Source organism: Oratosquilla oratoria, chromosome 42 (genome assembly GCF_046742065.1).
Source record: "Oratosquilla oratoria isolate Oo_2021 chromosome 42, ASM4674206v1, whole genome shotgun sequence".
NCBI lineage: Eukaryota > Metazoa > Arthropoda > Malacostraca > Stomatopoda > Squillidae > Oratosquilla > Oratosquilla oratoria.
The window spans coordinates 22,068,335-22,083,334 of NC_134818.1; the positions used below are offsets into that span (position 1 = coordinate 22,068,335).

Here is a 15,000-nt window from a genome sequence, read left to right on the forward strand (position 1 = left end):
TTGTGTGTGCGTGTGTGTATGCGTGCTTCGTGCGTGCGTGTGTGTGTGTGTGTGTGTTTGTGTGTGTGTGTGTGTTTGTGTGTTTGTGTGTGTGTGTGTGTGCGTGTGTGTGTGTGTGTGTGTGTGTAGGTAGGTAGGTGATTCCCATCTCCTCTTCCTCCTCATCCTACTTCTCTTCCCCGTCTTTTTTTACTTCCTCTTCTTCTTCCTCTTCCTCTTCCTCTTCCTCTTCCTTTTCCTCTTCCTCCTTTTCCTTCTAATCCTCCTCATCCTCCTCAATCTCCCTTACCTACTTCTTATATCCCTCCTCTTCTAACCCATCCTCCTCTCTCTCCTCTTCGTCCTCCTCCACCTCCTCCTTACTCTCTTACAACCCCATCTCCTCCTCACCTCCCTCCGGCTCGTTATCCTTCACATGCTCTTCTTCCATGGGAGGGTATTGGCTGCATATTTCATGAAGTCGATATTTTAGTGACATTCCTACGGACAAAGTCAGACACTTGTCATCTATGACTAATCTCCACTCAGACATCTCCCTCACCACTTCCACGAGTCCATCTCTTCGGATCGATAGACCCCATGGATAGAAACAATGGTTATTGTTAAAAAAAATATACTTATTATCTCTCTCCTCTTCCAACCCTTTCTCCTCGTTTTCTCTCTCTTCCTCTCTATTCTTTTCTTTCTCATCTTCTTCGCCTTCATTCTTTTTCTCCAACTCATCCCTTTCCTGCTCTTCTTCCTCCTCCTCCTCCTCTCCTCTTCCTCCTCCCCTCTCCCTCCTCCTCCTCTTCCTCCTCCTCCTTCTCCCCCTGCCCCTCCTACTACTTCTCTTCTTTCAAGCCATCCTTTCCCTCCAAACCCCCCTCTATCTCCTCCCCATCCTCCTCCTCCTTCTTCCTCTCTTCTCCCTCCTCCTCCTCCCCTCCCCTCCTCCTCTTCCTCCAAGTCTTGTCCCGTCTCTCCGAAGTATAATTGCTCCCTGCGAAGAGGTCCTCCTCCCAGCGAAGTGAGTTCCCATGCCGAGGACGAGGCGCTCGAGTCCCACTGCAAGACGACTTCCCGAAATCTTCACACGTAATGTATAGAGCGAACATAGGACTCTCCTCCTCCTCGTCCTCCTCTTTCTCTTCCTCCTCCTCCTCCTCCTCCTCTTCCTCCTCCTCCTCCCTCTTCCTCCTCCTCTTCTTCCTCCTACTACTCCTCTTTCTCCTCCTATTCCTCTTCCTGGTCTCCTCCTCCTCCTCCTCCTCTTCTTCCTCTTCCTCCCACTCCTCTTCCTGATCTCCTCCTTCTAGCCTTCCTATTTCTCCTCCTCCTCCTTCTCCTCCTTCTACACTTCTTTCTCCTACTCCTCCCCATCCCCTCCTCCTCCTCCTTGATCTCCTCCTCGTCCTCCTCCTCCTCCTCTTCCTCCTCCTCCTCCTCCTCCTCCTCCTATTCTTCTTCCTACTCCTCCTCCCCTGCTTCTTCTTCCTACTCTTTCTCTTCCTCTTCTTCCTCTTCCTCCCACTCCTAATCTTCCTGATCTCCTCCCTCAATCCTTCCTCTTTCTCCTCCTCCTCCTCTTCCTCCTCCTCCTCCTCCTCCTCCTCCTCCTCCTCTTCCTACTCTTCTTTCTCTTACTTCTCCCCATCCTCTCCTCCTCCTCCTGCTCCTCCTCCTCCTCCTCCTACATCTCCTCCGCCTTCCCCTTTTTATCCTCCTGTTCATCATCATAATCTTCCTTTCATTGTCACTCCTGTTAATCTTCCTACTTTTCCGTTTCTTACTCCTTCTGGTAGTTTTGTTTACTTTCTTCCTCTTCTTCCTACACCTCTTCCTTCTCCTCCTCCATCTCTTCATTTTCATCCTCGTTTTCTTTCTATTATTCCTCCTCTGCCTCCTTGGTCTTCTCCTCGTTCTTCTTCTTCACGTCGTCCACCTCGTTCTCGTCTTCGTTAGCCTCCTCCTCCTCCTCCTCCTACTCCTCCTGCTCTTCCTCCTCCTCCTCTTTCTCCTCTTCCTCCTCCTCCTTCTCCTCCTCCTCCTCCCTCTCCTCCTCCTCCTCCTCTTTTTCTTTACTTTCATAATTTTTTCTCTTACACTTTCTCCTCCTCCACTTCTTCCCTGTACTACATCCATCTTCCTCCTCCTCCTCCTCCTCCTCTTCCTGTACAAATCCTTCCACACTCACTCTCTCCATCTCCTCCTTACCTTTCTTCCTCCCACTTACCTTTGTCTTCCTCCTCTTCTCTCCCTCCCCTTCTTCATCCTAACCGCGATGTCTGTAAAACCGTCTTTTGGTAACCAGGATGAAATCATTAAAGATATTACTATAAACTAGAGGATGAGTGCGTCCAAAGTTTGAAAAGGTGATTGAAGATCGGATTACAAATTGTACAACAAACAAGTTGCATTGTAACTGAGAATCATCTGGGATTATCCTGTTTGTTAACATGACGTCACACAAGCCTCTTTATGACGTCACAATCACGCTACGTTGACGTCACACTCGCATCACAATTGCATCACAGGTATGTCACATGCACGTCGCAGAGAGAGAGAGAGAGAGAGAGAGAGAGAGAGAGAGAGAGAGAGAGAGAGAGAGAGAGAGAGAGAGAGAGAGAGAGAGAGAGAGAGAGAGAGAGCGAGAAAGAGAGACAGACAGACAGCGAGAGAGAGAGAGAGAGAGAGAGAGAGAGAGAGAGAGAGAGAGAGAGAGAGAGAGAGAGAGAGAGAGAGAGAGAGAGAGAGAGACCAATTGATCCGACCCTAAAGCGTCTCCATTTTTCTCTCTCACACCCTTTCTCTCTCTCTCTTCTGTTGAAATTCAGTCGTACTTAGCTCGGAAAAAAAATAATTTGTAAAACTTATCTTAGCAGATTTTTTATTCCTCTCGTCAGTTCAGATTTTCTTTTTTTTTAGTTTCACTTCACTGTTCCCAGACCCTCCTCCTTTCAGCTAATGACATTTTTTTTTTCTTGAAGAGATTGAAGAACAACGAGCCTTCGATGGCTCTCCTCACCACCCTCATCCCTATTGGAAGTGCAACTCCGTGGACTGGCACTCGATCCCCAACCAGGGGCACAGAATTGCATCTAAGAGAAGTTTCCCACCTTCTAGGTGGTTTTGAGTTTCTAGATTACGAGACTTTGACGATATAATGTGAAAAAGACCAATAATACGAGTATATGGTAACGGATTCTGATTCCCATGGGATACAAATGGTTGCAGTACAATGGTGTTTTTTTTTTTTTTTTTTTGGTTAGTCTAGGTTACATTAGATTAGATTTGGTTAGGTTAGGCTAAGTTAAGTTAGATTAGGCCAGGCGAAGTGGAGTTGGTTGGGTTAGATTATGTTAGGTTAAGTTAGATGAAATTAGATTAGGGTAGGTTAGGTTAGGCCATGGAGGTCCAGGCTAGGTTTGGCTTTTGGTTATGCTATATTAGATTTTTGGTTAGGCTACATTAGATTATATTAGGTTAGATTAGGTTAGGACAAGTTTGGTTAGGTTAGGTCTAGGCTAGGCTAGATTAGACTAGACTAGACTAGGCTAGACTAATCTACACTAGACTAGGGTTGACAAGAATAAACTAGACTATACTAGATTAAGCTAGGGTAGACTAGACGAGATTAGATTAGACTAGGCTAGGGTACACTAGACTATACTAAACTAGACTTGACTAGACTAGACTAGGCTAAACTAAGCTAGATTAAGCTAGGGTAGACTAGACTATAGTAGACTAGACTAGACTAAGCTAGGGTAGGCTAGACTAGACTAGACTAGGTAAGGTTCTTCGTGTTTTACATGTTGGTACAACGCGAAGAAATACATCACTGTGTACGCCTTCTTTACTTATTTTATTCTGTCTAGTGTGAGTCGACTTTATTAAGCAAAGTCCTCTCTTCAGAACTTACCCGTTTATATCGATGTGAGGACCTCGCCTATGGAGACGCTTAGCTGCCTCTGAGGTCGTTACCCTTGCCCTATATGCTAGGAAGTCCTGGAAAGGAGGAATCTGTTAGATTGGAACACAGGTCCCTTGTCATACGTAGAATGATAGGAACCAACATGCCACTCTATACGTTCCCTATATCTGACGAGTTGAAATCCCCGAGTCCAAAGCTCCTTGGCCACTATGACGTACTTTGTATATTTTTTTCTGGCAAGTAGGAGTATTACCTCCCATCTGAAGATGGATGGTAGCGATCGAGATCCTGTAATACAGTGACCTGGAAAAAAGTCACCGTAATTTCCAATTTTCTTTATTTATTTTATTTTTTTTACATTGTTCCCATTTTCTATTCACACCTTGAAAAGGTGAAAATCTTCATTTCATTCTAAGAATTAATGCTTCAGTACAGGACCTCTCTAACCCCTGGGGAGCATTGCAGCTTCTTTGCCTCAGAGTAATCTTAATTAAGCTTGATAAGGTTGAATGTGTGATAGAAAGAGATTGTTTTTTAATAGCTGTGGTTGTCAATGAAATCCAGTGTAATCAGCTCAAACTTAATAATAACACACTGCACACACACACGCACGCACACACACACACACACACACACACACACACACACACACACACACACACACACACACACACACACACACACACACACACACACACACACACACATATATATATATATATATATATATATATATGTATATATATATATGCATGAGAAATCACATAAACTCGTGATTCTAAATATGCGAAAAAAAAACACCAAGGAAAAAGATAAACGGATGACCAAGCGCTTTCGTTTATTCAGAATGTCTGAATAGACGAAAGCGCTTGGTCATCAGTTTTTCTTTTTCCTTTGTGGTTTTTCCGCATATGTACCTATATATATAATGTATATATTTATATATATATATATATATATATATATATATATATGTATATATATACATATGTATATATACACATATATATAGTGCATATATATAAATATATACATACATATATATACTCGTATATATATATATATACATATACATGTATATGTATATATATATACACACACACACACATATATATATATATATTAAATATATATATATATATATATATATATATATATTAATATAAATATATATATATATATATATATTATATATATATATATATATTATATAAATATATATATATATCAATATATATATATACATAATATATATATATATATATATATATATATATATATATATATATATATATATATATATATATATATATATATATATATATATATATATATAATATATATATATATATATATATATATATATATATATATACATAATGTACATAATGTATATATGTATATATAGATATATATATATATCTGTTTATCTATCTCTCTATCTAATATTATCGAGTGTTTGTCTTTCGAGCAAAGCCGGCACCTTTACCTTGTGTGTTTCGATAGCTAGGTACTGTGGCAATCAGTGGTTGCCATTGATGGGAACGAAATCCAGGAAAAAAGATAAGCGAACTATTGGAAGGCTGAAACTTAACAGAAAAAGGAAATTGAAAAGAAAAAAGCGGGGGAAAAATAAGAAAAAATAAAAAAGTAATCAGACATTTCATTAGTCGTTACAGCTAATGATGACCTGTCCCAAAGAAATCTGTAACGGAATTCAAAAGCTCAGAAAGAGCGATTCGGCCTTGGACTGACTTGCCAAAGTGAAAGAAAGAAAGAAAAAAAAAAGACGATGTAGAGGAGGAGGAGGAAAGGGAGGGGGAGGAGGAGGAGAAGGAGGAGGAAGAGTAAGAGGAATAGGAAGATGGAGAAGAGTTGTAAGAGGAAGAGGAAGAAAAGGAAGAGGGAGAAGAAGAGGAGGAAGAAGACGAAGAGAATAGAAAGGAGGAGAAAAAGTAGAAAGGAAAGAAAGAAAAAGGATTAAGGAAAGGAAAAAGAAGAAAAATAATAAAATAAAGAGGAACGCGAATAGGAATTACAAGAGGGGGAGAGGGAAGGGAGGGAAGAGGGGAAGGAGGGGGAATAGGAGGAGAGGGGGAAGAGGAGGAGAGGGGGAGGGGATGGGGAAGAGCAGGAGAGGGGGAGGGGAGGGGGAAGAGGGAAAGATTTTCCTGAAACACAAAATCAAAACTTTTTTCAACTCGATAATGGGGCCAACGGCAGCAGGTTAAGCCAATGATGCACGACTTGACGTCACAAGATGGCCGACTGTCTGGGAAATCAAATCTCAACAAATATCTCAAATCTATTTCTCCTCACAAGTTTATCATCACCCCACCGCTAGACTAAACTATCCAACGCTAACCTGGTTCAAGAGGTTAACTGAAATAGCGTCAATGACAGTAAAGTAAACGAATTTACTTTAGATGGTAATTGACACTGTTTAAGTATCTTATTGTACGAGTATCCGGGAATATGTAATTCTATTCAGACAAAGAGTAAGGAAATTTTCATTTTCTCATCAACTTTCTTCCTTCCTTCCTTCGACCTTCCTTCCTTCCCCTTCCCTCCCTTCACATCCTCCATTCCTCCCACACACTCACCCTTCCCTATTTCTACTTTCCTTCCTTCTCTCCCTCCCTACCTTCCTCCCTCCCTTCCTCTGTTCTTGCAGTAAGATGCCGATACTTGGCCGTAGCATATCTTACTGTGCCATAAATATTCTATATCTGTATTTAATGTATTTGATTACTAGTTCTATTAATTTATGAATTTATTCGTTTATATGAGAATTCTTACTTGTTAATTTGTATTTCTTTATTTTCAGATAATTTCTGGATTTGAACTCAAATGTGGCCAGGTTAGTGCAATTGTACTTAATTCTCTGAATACATAAGGCTTCACTCACTTTTAAGAAAATATTAGGTAACTTTATGGATAGGAATGGCAGGTGATAAAGGACATGGAACTGCCTAGTGTAGGCCTTATGGTCTCTTCCAGTCGCCTCCATTTTTCTGTTCTTATGAAATTACCTAAGGACAGGTGGACGAAAACACGCAGGTCCAAATTGGGTAGGAAGCGAACGAAGTCATCAAAATATCTTGTGTCTCTGACTTCGGATAATGTTGGTAAAATCGTCTAAATGTCCGATCACATATCAGGTGGCTTCGGCCGTAGGAAGCAGACCTTCGTCTCTTCCATCACATCAAGCCATCACCTGATCTCCCCTCATCCCGTTTTCTTATCGCTTCCATTGGTTCTATTTTTTTTTCTTTTCTTTTTTCTTGTTTCTTATGTCTTTTCCTTCATTATATCAAATTATTATTATTTTTTTTTTTCTTTCTGGAATATCCTTTGGTCTTTTTTATTTTTATTTTTTAAGTTTCTTTTTCATCACCTCAAGCCGTCATTTTTTCATTAAGAAATCACTTTTACTGCGCTCATCTTTCCTCTTTCGTCAAATTACATAACTTTTTTTATTAGATTCGTGCGTAGGTAGCGCAATCGGAACCGTACTCTCAACTCTCCTTACTCGAGGGATCGAGTCTCGTAATAATCTCCGCTTTCATGCGGTGTAAGTCCACAGGGCAAAGGTGATGACCTCGTTGTATCTGTGCACTTTTAATGCATATTTCTATCTACATTCTATTTCATTTTTCCATTCTGTCTCCTTCATATAAACATACGTTCATGGCATTTCACTCCCAATTTACAAAAAAAAAAAAAAAGAAAAAAAAAAAAGAAAGAAAAAAAAAATATATATATATATATATATATATAATAAATCAATTCATTAACTAAATACTTTATTATTCATTAATTCGTTTTTTATTTATGCTATCGTATTTTTTAGTTTCTTTATTTACATATTCATCTTTTATTTATCCATCAATTTATTCATATATCTTTGTTGTTGTATTCATTCATCAGTCTAATTGTTAATTCATTCCTTAATTTTCTACTTTTCCTATATGTAATAATTTATTTATTCATTTATCTATTTGTATATTCAGTTATTTATCAATTAATTTATTCATTTTATCATATGCATTTATTCAATCGTATTTGTTTAATATAATCTATTTATCTGCTTATTTATTTAATTATCTTTTTGTTTATTCCTTTATTTATTCATTCATTAATCTATTTATTAATTTATTTCCATATCAATTGATTGGTTGATTGTTTGATAGAGTGATTAATTGATTAGTTGATTGATTATTTATTATATCCAATTTATGTATTTATACAATTATTTATTTACTATATCTATTTACTGTATTTATTATATTTATTTATCACTTCTTTTACTCCTCTACGCCTCAGTGATTTTCGGTTACGACTCGTATTGAAAGTGAAGATGGCACAACTTCTTCCCTTCCTCTCCTCCTCCTCCTCCTCCTCTTCCTCCTCTTCTTCCTCCTCCTCCTCCTTCTCCTCCTCGTTCACAACGCGAGGGTTCAGCTTTCAAAACTTTTCTGTTCAGTCGCGCCTTCCAGTCTTCTAATCTCCTCTTCCTCCTCCTCCTCCTCCTCCACCTCCTCCTCCTCCTCTTCCTCTTCTTCCTCCTCCTCCTCCTCCTCTTCCTCCTCCTCCTCATACTACTCCTCCTTTTCGTCTTCCTCCTCTTCCTATTCTTCTTTCTTCTCTTCCTCTTGTTTTTTCACATCCTCGTCTTCCTCCTCTTCTTTCTCCTTTTTCTTCTCATTCTTTCTTTCACCTCCTCTTCTTATTTATCCTATTCCTTTGCTCTTACTCCTCTTATCTTTACATCCTTTCTTCCTCCTCATTTCCCTTCTTGTCATCTTCTCCATCTTTCCTCCACCTCTCCTCCCCCTTCTCCTGCAATATCCCTCCATCTCCCCTCCACCTCCTCCAGACTCTCCATCACTTCTCCTCTCCTCTTCTTTTCCCTCCCCCTTCCCACCCCTCTCCCTTCCCCTTCCCACCCCTCTCCCTTTAACACCCTTCACCTCCCCTCCCCTCCCACTCCCCTCTCTTCCCTCCCCTCCCACTCCCCTCCCCACCCCTCTTCCTTCAGCCTTTAGAACCCCTTCCCCTCCCATCCCATCCCATCCCGCTCTCCTCCACTCCCATTCCCCTCCCACTCCCCTCCCCTACCACTCCCCTCCCCTACCACTCCTTTCCCACTCCCCTCTACATTTCACTTCCCTTCCCCTCCCCTCCCCTTCCTCTCTCCTCCCCCTCACCTCCTCTTTCTTTCCCTTCCCATCCCCTTCCCCTTCCTCCCCCTCCCACTCCCCTTCCCTATCCTCTTCTCCTCCCTCTCCCCCCCTCCACCTTTCCTTTTCGTCTTCATCTGATACTTTGGGCTCCTTCCCGATCAATAATTTTTTCTCTTCATACACTGTGTGTGTGTGTGTGTGTGTGTGTGTGTGTGTGTGTGTGTGTGTGTGTGTGTGTGTGTGTGTGTGTGTGTGTGTGTGTGTGTGTGCGTGTGTGTGTGCGCAAGTACCCGCGCACCGTTGTGGCTTCTTCACATTGGACTTCGCCTCGTCAATAAATAGGATTTACTTCCATCCCTCCTTCCGTCGCTTCCTATTTCCCTCCTTACCTCCTTCCTTCCTTCCCTCCTTCCCTCCCTCCTTCCTTTTCTCTTTCCTTTCCACCGGCCATCTTTCCCTTCTTTTATTCTTCTTTCCTTTCCCTGTTTCCTCCTTCCGTCCTCTCCTTTCCTCCTTCCCTCTTCCCATCCCTTCTTCCCTCCTTACCTCCTTTTTCCTTCCCTACTTCTCTTCTTACTCCCACCCCTCCCTTCCTTCCTCCCCCCCTCTCCTCTCCCCCTCCCCTCTCTCTTTCTCCCCCCCCCTCTCACAACTCCCCACCCTCCCCACCCCCACCCCCGCCTCACAACTCCTCCCCTCCATCATGGAGTAAACTTTCTCGCCAACTCTCAACCGCCCATGAAAATCAGTTGAGATACCGTATAGCCCCCCATCCCCCCCAGATGGTGATCCCCCCCTTCCCTTTCCCCTCCCCTACCAAGATCTGGATTCCCCCCCTTCCACCCCCCACCCCCTTCCCCCTTTACCATAGGACTCGGATCAAGCCCTCGTCTCGCTGTCAATTTGTCTCCATGTCTAGATGTCTGTGTCTTTCCTCCATCCATTTCTTTATATCTGCATCTGTCTGTTTATCTGTTTACCTGTCTGCTTGCCTGATTGCCTTCGACTGTCTTTGTCTATCTTCTTATCTTTTTGTCTGAATATCTGTCTTTCTCTCTCTCTCTCTCTCTCTCTCTCTCTCTCTCTCTCTCTCTCTCTCTCTCTCTCTCTCTCTCTCTCTCTCTCTCTCTCTCTCTCTCTCTCTCTCTCTCTCTCTCTCTCTCTCTCTCTCTCTCTCTCTCTCTCTCTCTCTCTCTCTCTCTCTCTTTCTCAGGCATTACAGTATATTGCAGAAAGTTTATTCCATTCATTTACTACACGGTTGGCAAAGTTGTTTCTACACACTTTCAAAATGAATCTACATCCTGCCAGTTTGAGACTATTATTACTTGTCTGATTCGCATTTAGTGTGAAAATTTAATCAATTTTGATGTTGTCATTTCCCTCTAGAATCTTAAATACTTGTATCAAATCACCCCTGAGTATACGATTTTTAGCGAAAATAGATTCATATGGTTTAGTCAGATTTCGTGTGATAAATTTCTGATATTTGGAATCAGTTTTATGACTCATCATTATACTTCTAATCTATCAATGCCTTTAATGAGATTTGATGACCATACGGAAACAGCATATTCCAAGGTATTATTTTTCATGACCATTTAGTGGAAAATGACCAAATTTAACCTAACGAGAGCGACACGTTAAATTTGTCATTTTCTACAAAAATAAAAGGATTAGTAACCTAGTCATGAGAAATAACAGCACCACCGAACGCCCTATCCGTCAGCGTAGTCATGCCGAATACGAATTTGTATGCCAACACGAGGACTGTGGGCCTCATATGTCGTATATTGGTATGACTACAACTGAAGTATCGAGATGGCTTACATGCCACGGAAAAAGACTACAGAAGACTTGTGATTCTCGAAGCGCTGCATGTCAAACACAGCAACCCTGACATGAATAAACAGCTTCAAAATCTTCAAGTTCTTCCTTCTTCCAAAGCCATGATCGCACATTTCATGTTGATAATATCTAATCTTCCACCCCACGGCGCGGGGACTAATTGTCCACCACTCGACGTGAGTGGTCATTTGTCCTTACTGAGGGGGTTTAGCCCTTCTGCCTAACCTCTCCTAGGTGTCGTGCTTATTCTCTATTATTTGTTTGTGGCCTTGCCCTAACTCATTCTTTGTAACACTCTTCTGTATATTTACTCATTGATCTTTGTATGTATTCATTGTGCCTTGAGAATGAATTTATTTAACTTCGAAACATTGGTACCGAAATCTCTACTAGTTTGGTTACCCTGTCTCAGTGTTGTAATGCCCTTTGCTGATCTTCTACACAGATTGCTTCTTGAAATACATATATATATATACATATATATATATATATACATATATATATATATATATATATATATATATATATGTATATGTATATATATGTATATGTATATATATATATATATATGTATATATACGTAAATATATATATATGTATATATGTATATATACATATATATATATATATATATATACATAAATATATACATATATATGTATATATATGTATATAAATATATATATATATAAATATATATATATATATGTATATAAATATATATATATATATATGTATATAAGATTACACCTTTCCCCTTGCATCCCTTCCCCCGGTCCTCCTTTTCTGTAACTGGCCGAGGAAGCCGCGGTTCAAGGATCCGACATACATCGAACTCCTTAACCCCTTTCAATATGTCCTTCGGCCATAAAACTTTTCCTCCGTCGTCCTGCCCCTCCCGCTGCCCCCTCTCCGTCCTCTTCTTTCGTCTCCTCGTCCCATACAAACGGTTCTCCCCTCTTGTCATTGCTTTCCGAAATCCGGTAAAAAAATGTTTTGATTTCGCAAGGTTCCTCTCCGGCTCTCTTTCTTCTCGACTTTTTGACATTTGCCTCCCTTGCCATGAGTTTGTACAAATTATGTTATTCATATCTGGTGTTTTGAGTTTACATTCATTTCCCTACATATATATTTAGATTTTTTGTTTCTTTATTTACTTTTTGTTATCACTATTCCCCCAGCAAACTACCAAACTTTACATCTGCCTTCCCCTTTCACAAGTGCCTCCTTCACCACCTCTCACCACAATCCTTAACTCTCTTTCTCTCTTTGGGCACCAAAAGACCCCACAAAACGAGTCATTTCTTCCTCTCCCCCCCCCCCACCTATTCCTGTCCCCTTCCTACTCCTCCCCCTCTTCCCCTCACCCTCAACGTCTTGCTTCGGTGGTCCACTCCGCTTGGCAGACGTAAGCTTTGTTTTATTTTTTTTTTTCATTTCTTTCTTTGTGTTATTCCCCTCCCTCCCTCCCTCCCTCCCTCCCTACCTCCCTCTCTCCCTACACCCCAAAGGCACTTCCTCCCCTTCCTTCCTTTCTTCCTTCCCCAACTCAAAAGCTTCTCTTCATCAATTACTAATTTCACCAAACCATCACTTTTTCGGAAACCGTTCTTTGTCCACGTCCCCGTCACTTCTTTACCTTCCTCGGATTCCCTCCTTTGTAACGAAATCTAGAGGCATCCCACCCATCATTTCCTCATTTATCTTGCAATACCTCATTCTAGATTATCCTTTTTAACCAATTCCGAATTTAACACCCCACTCTAGTCAAGTATGGCAGTCCAGCACCCCAAAGCAACTAAATATAGAAACTGTAACTACTAGATTTCTACAAGGAACAGAGTCCTCCTTTATCTTACAATCCCTCATTCTAGATTATCCTTCTTAACCTATTCCAACTTTAACATCCCACTCTAGTCAAGTATAGGCAGTCCAGCACCCCAAAGCAACTAAATATAGAAACTATAACTACTAGATTTCTACAAGAAACAGAGTCCTCAAGGATCTCCTGGGAGTTCTAGAATCTTAGTTAAAAAAAAAACCAGTCAACCGGAGACTGGCAGCATTTCCTAGATTGATCCCAGCACCTCCTGGAATTTCTAAAACCTTAGTTTAAAAAAAAAAAAAAAAAAAAAAAAATAAACCGTAGACTGACAACATTTTCTAGATTAATCTCAGCACCTGGGAGTTCTAGAACTTACCGGAGATTGACAGCCTATTCTATTCATCTCCTTGGTACCCTATCAGTAGAGTCCGTGTTTTTTTTTCTTTCCTTCAAAGAGTTGAGCTACTTGACATAGTCTATTTTAGTTAACACAGAAGGACTTCCTTACAAAGATGAAAATCGATGAATGAATTGATAGATTAATCAATTGATTAGTAAGAATGGCAACTCCAAACAGTTGATGGTAATATTTTCTTTTATTACCGTTGATCACTTTATAGTTCCTTTTATACTAAACGTCAGAAGACCTTATTAAGATGAAGTGATATCTGACCTGAACGAGGCTTCAATCGATCGGGATCCATTTATTCAGCCGCACAGGGTTCCAGTTTTGAGAGGATTGATAATACGGTGGTATTCTTAAAAAAAAAAAAAAAAAAAAAATCCTTATATGGATCTTATACAAATCCTTGGAAGGGGAAGGTTTATATAAGGGAATATTTTTTTTTTTTTAAGAATACCACCGTAAGATTTTTACGGTGGTATTCTTAAAAAAAATCCTTTTATAAATCTTTCCCTTCCAAGGGTTTATATAACATCTATAGGAGGAAAGATTTTTTTTCAAGAATACCATCGTTAGTATCTCGCTTTACATATGATCTGATTAGCGCCGGACAATTTCATTCAACTGAACTTCGGCCTTTAGGGTGTCAAATTCACCTACAAGGTTGTGTTTTTTTTTCTTTCTTTTTTTTTGTATATGCATCTTGTCTGCCGACAGGTGATTTGATTAACTTCAGGGGAATATTTTTGTAAAAAAAAAAAAAAAAAAAAAAAAAATCCCCTTAATTTTCTTACTTGACTTGCAGAGGATTTATTGTTCTTAAAAAAATATATATATAAAAAATAGATAAAAAAAAGAATAAAATAAAAATCCATTATACTTAGATAACACAATCGTTCTGAGCTTGAGCCTCTTTTAGCTGACTAAAACCTCCCGTCTTACGTTAGCATAAACACAATTATTAAAGAGGAACCGCTAGCATGAGAAGTCCCTCGCTAACTTTCTTCCTGGTTTCTCCTTCCCCCGTATCCCATAAATACTCCCTAACTCCCTCTTCCGCTTGCTTTTGACTTCCGCATAGTTTCTGCCAAAAAACGTCTCCACTGATCCCTCTTCTCCGTTCTTCCCTGAACCAGTTTCACTTTCCTGAGACAGATGTCTACTTGATATATTTGCTTCTGGTTGTCACCTTATGGTTTTTATTCCTCTGAGCGAAAACCTCTCGACAAAATCCTGTAATCTACGTTACCTCTTTTTTGTATTTATTTTACACTGAATTCACGCCTTCTCATTCTCTTCTACCACGACTAATATCTTCATTTTTTCTCTCATATTTTTTATTTGTTGTTATTATTTTCCTTTGGTCTTACTTTATATAGACCTGACTACTTTTGTTACGGTGAAACACTCCTCACTTTATATTCTATATGACGGTAGATGATTGAAATCATTCAGTGGAACGTCACCTTAGCTACGGTATCGAGACTTCCTCAAACGATGGCCTCACTATTATGGCACAGGCTAGAGATTTTATCATCGCTGGCGTAAGCAAAGAGGTTAAATAATTTTTTTTTTCTTTAGCATTCAAACAGTGAAGAAGAAGCTTTCATCAATTGAATGAAATTGCCTGGTGATAGGCTATATATATATACATATATATATATATATTATATATATATATATATATATATATATATATATATATATATATATATATATATATATATATATATATACATATATATATATATACATTTTTGTCTATTTAAGACATCATCAAGGGAATGATAGACGAAAACGTTCGGACTACGTTTCTTATTTACCA

General features: G+C 39.8%; 1 protein-coding gene across 5 annotated transcripts in view; it reads left to right on the forward strand.

The window, feature by feature from the left end:
* The window catches only part of LOC143021424 (lachesin-like), a 586,585-nt gene that overhangs the window by 179,949 nt on the left and 391,636 nt on the right, over positions 1-15,000 (forward strand). For all 5 annotated transcript variants that reach the window (XM_076178871.1, XM_076178874.1, XM_076178872.1 and 2 more), the window contains one exon: positions 6,741-6,773. The gene's annotated coding sequence lies outside the window, so the exon portion shown is untranslated. The remainder of the gene's footprint in view (positions 1-6,740; positions 6,774-15,000) is intronic.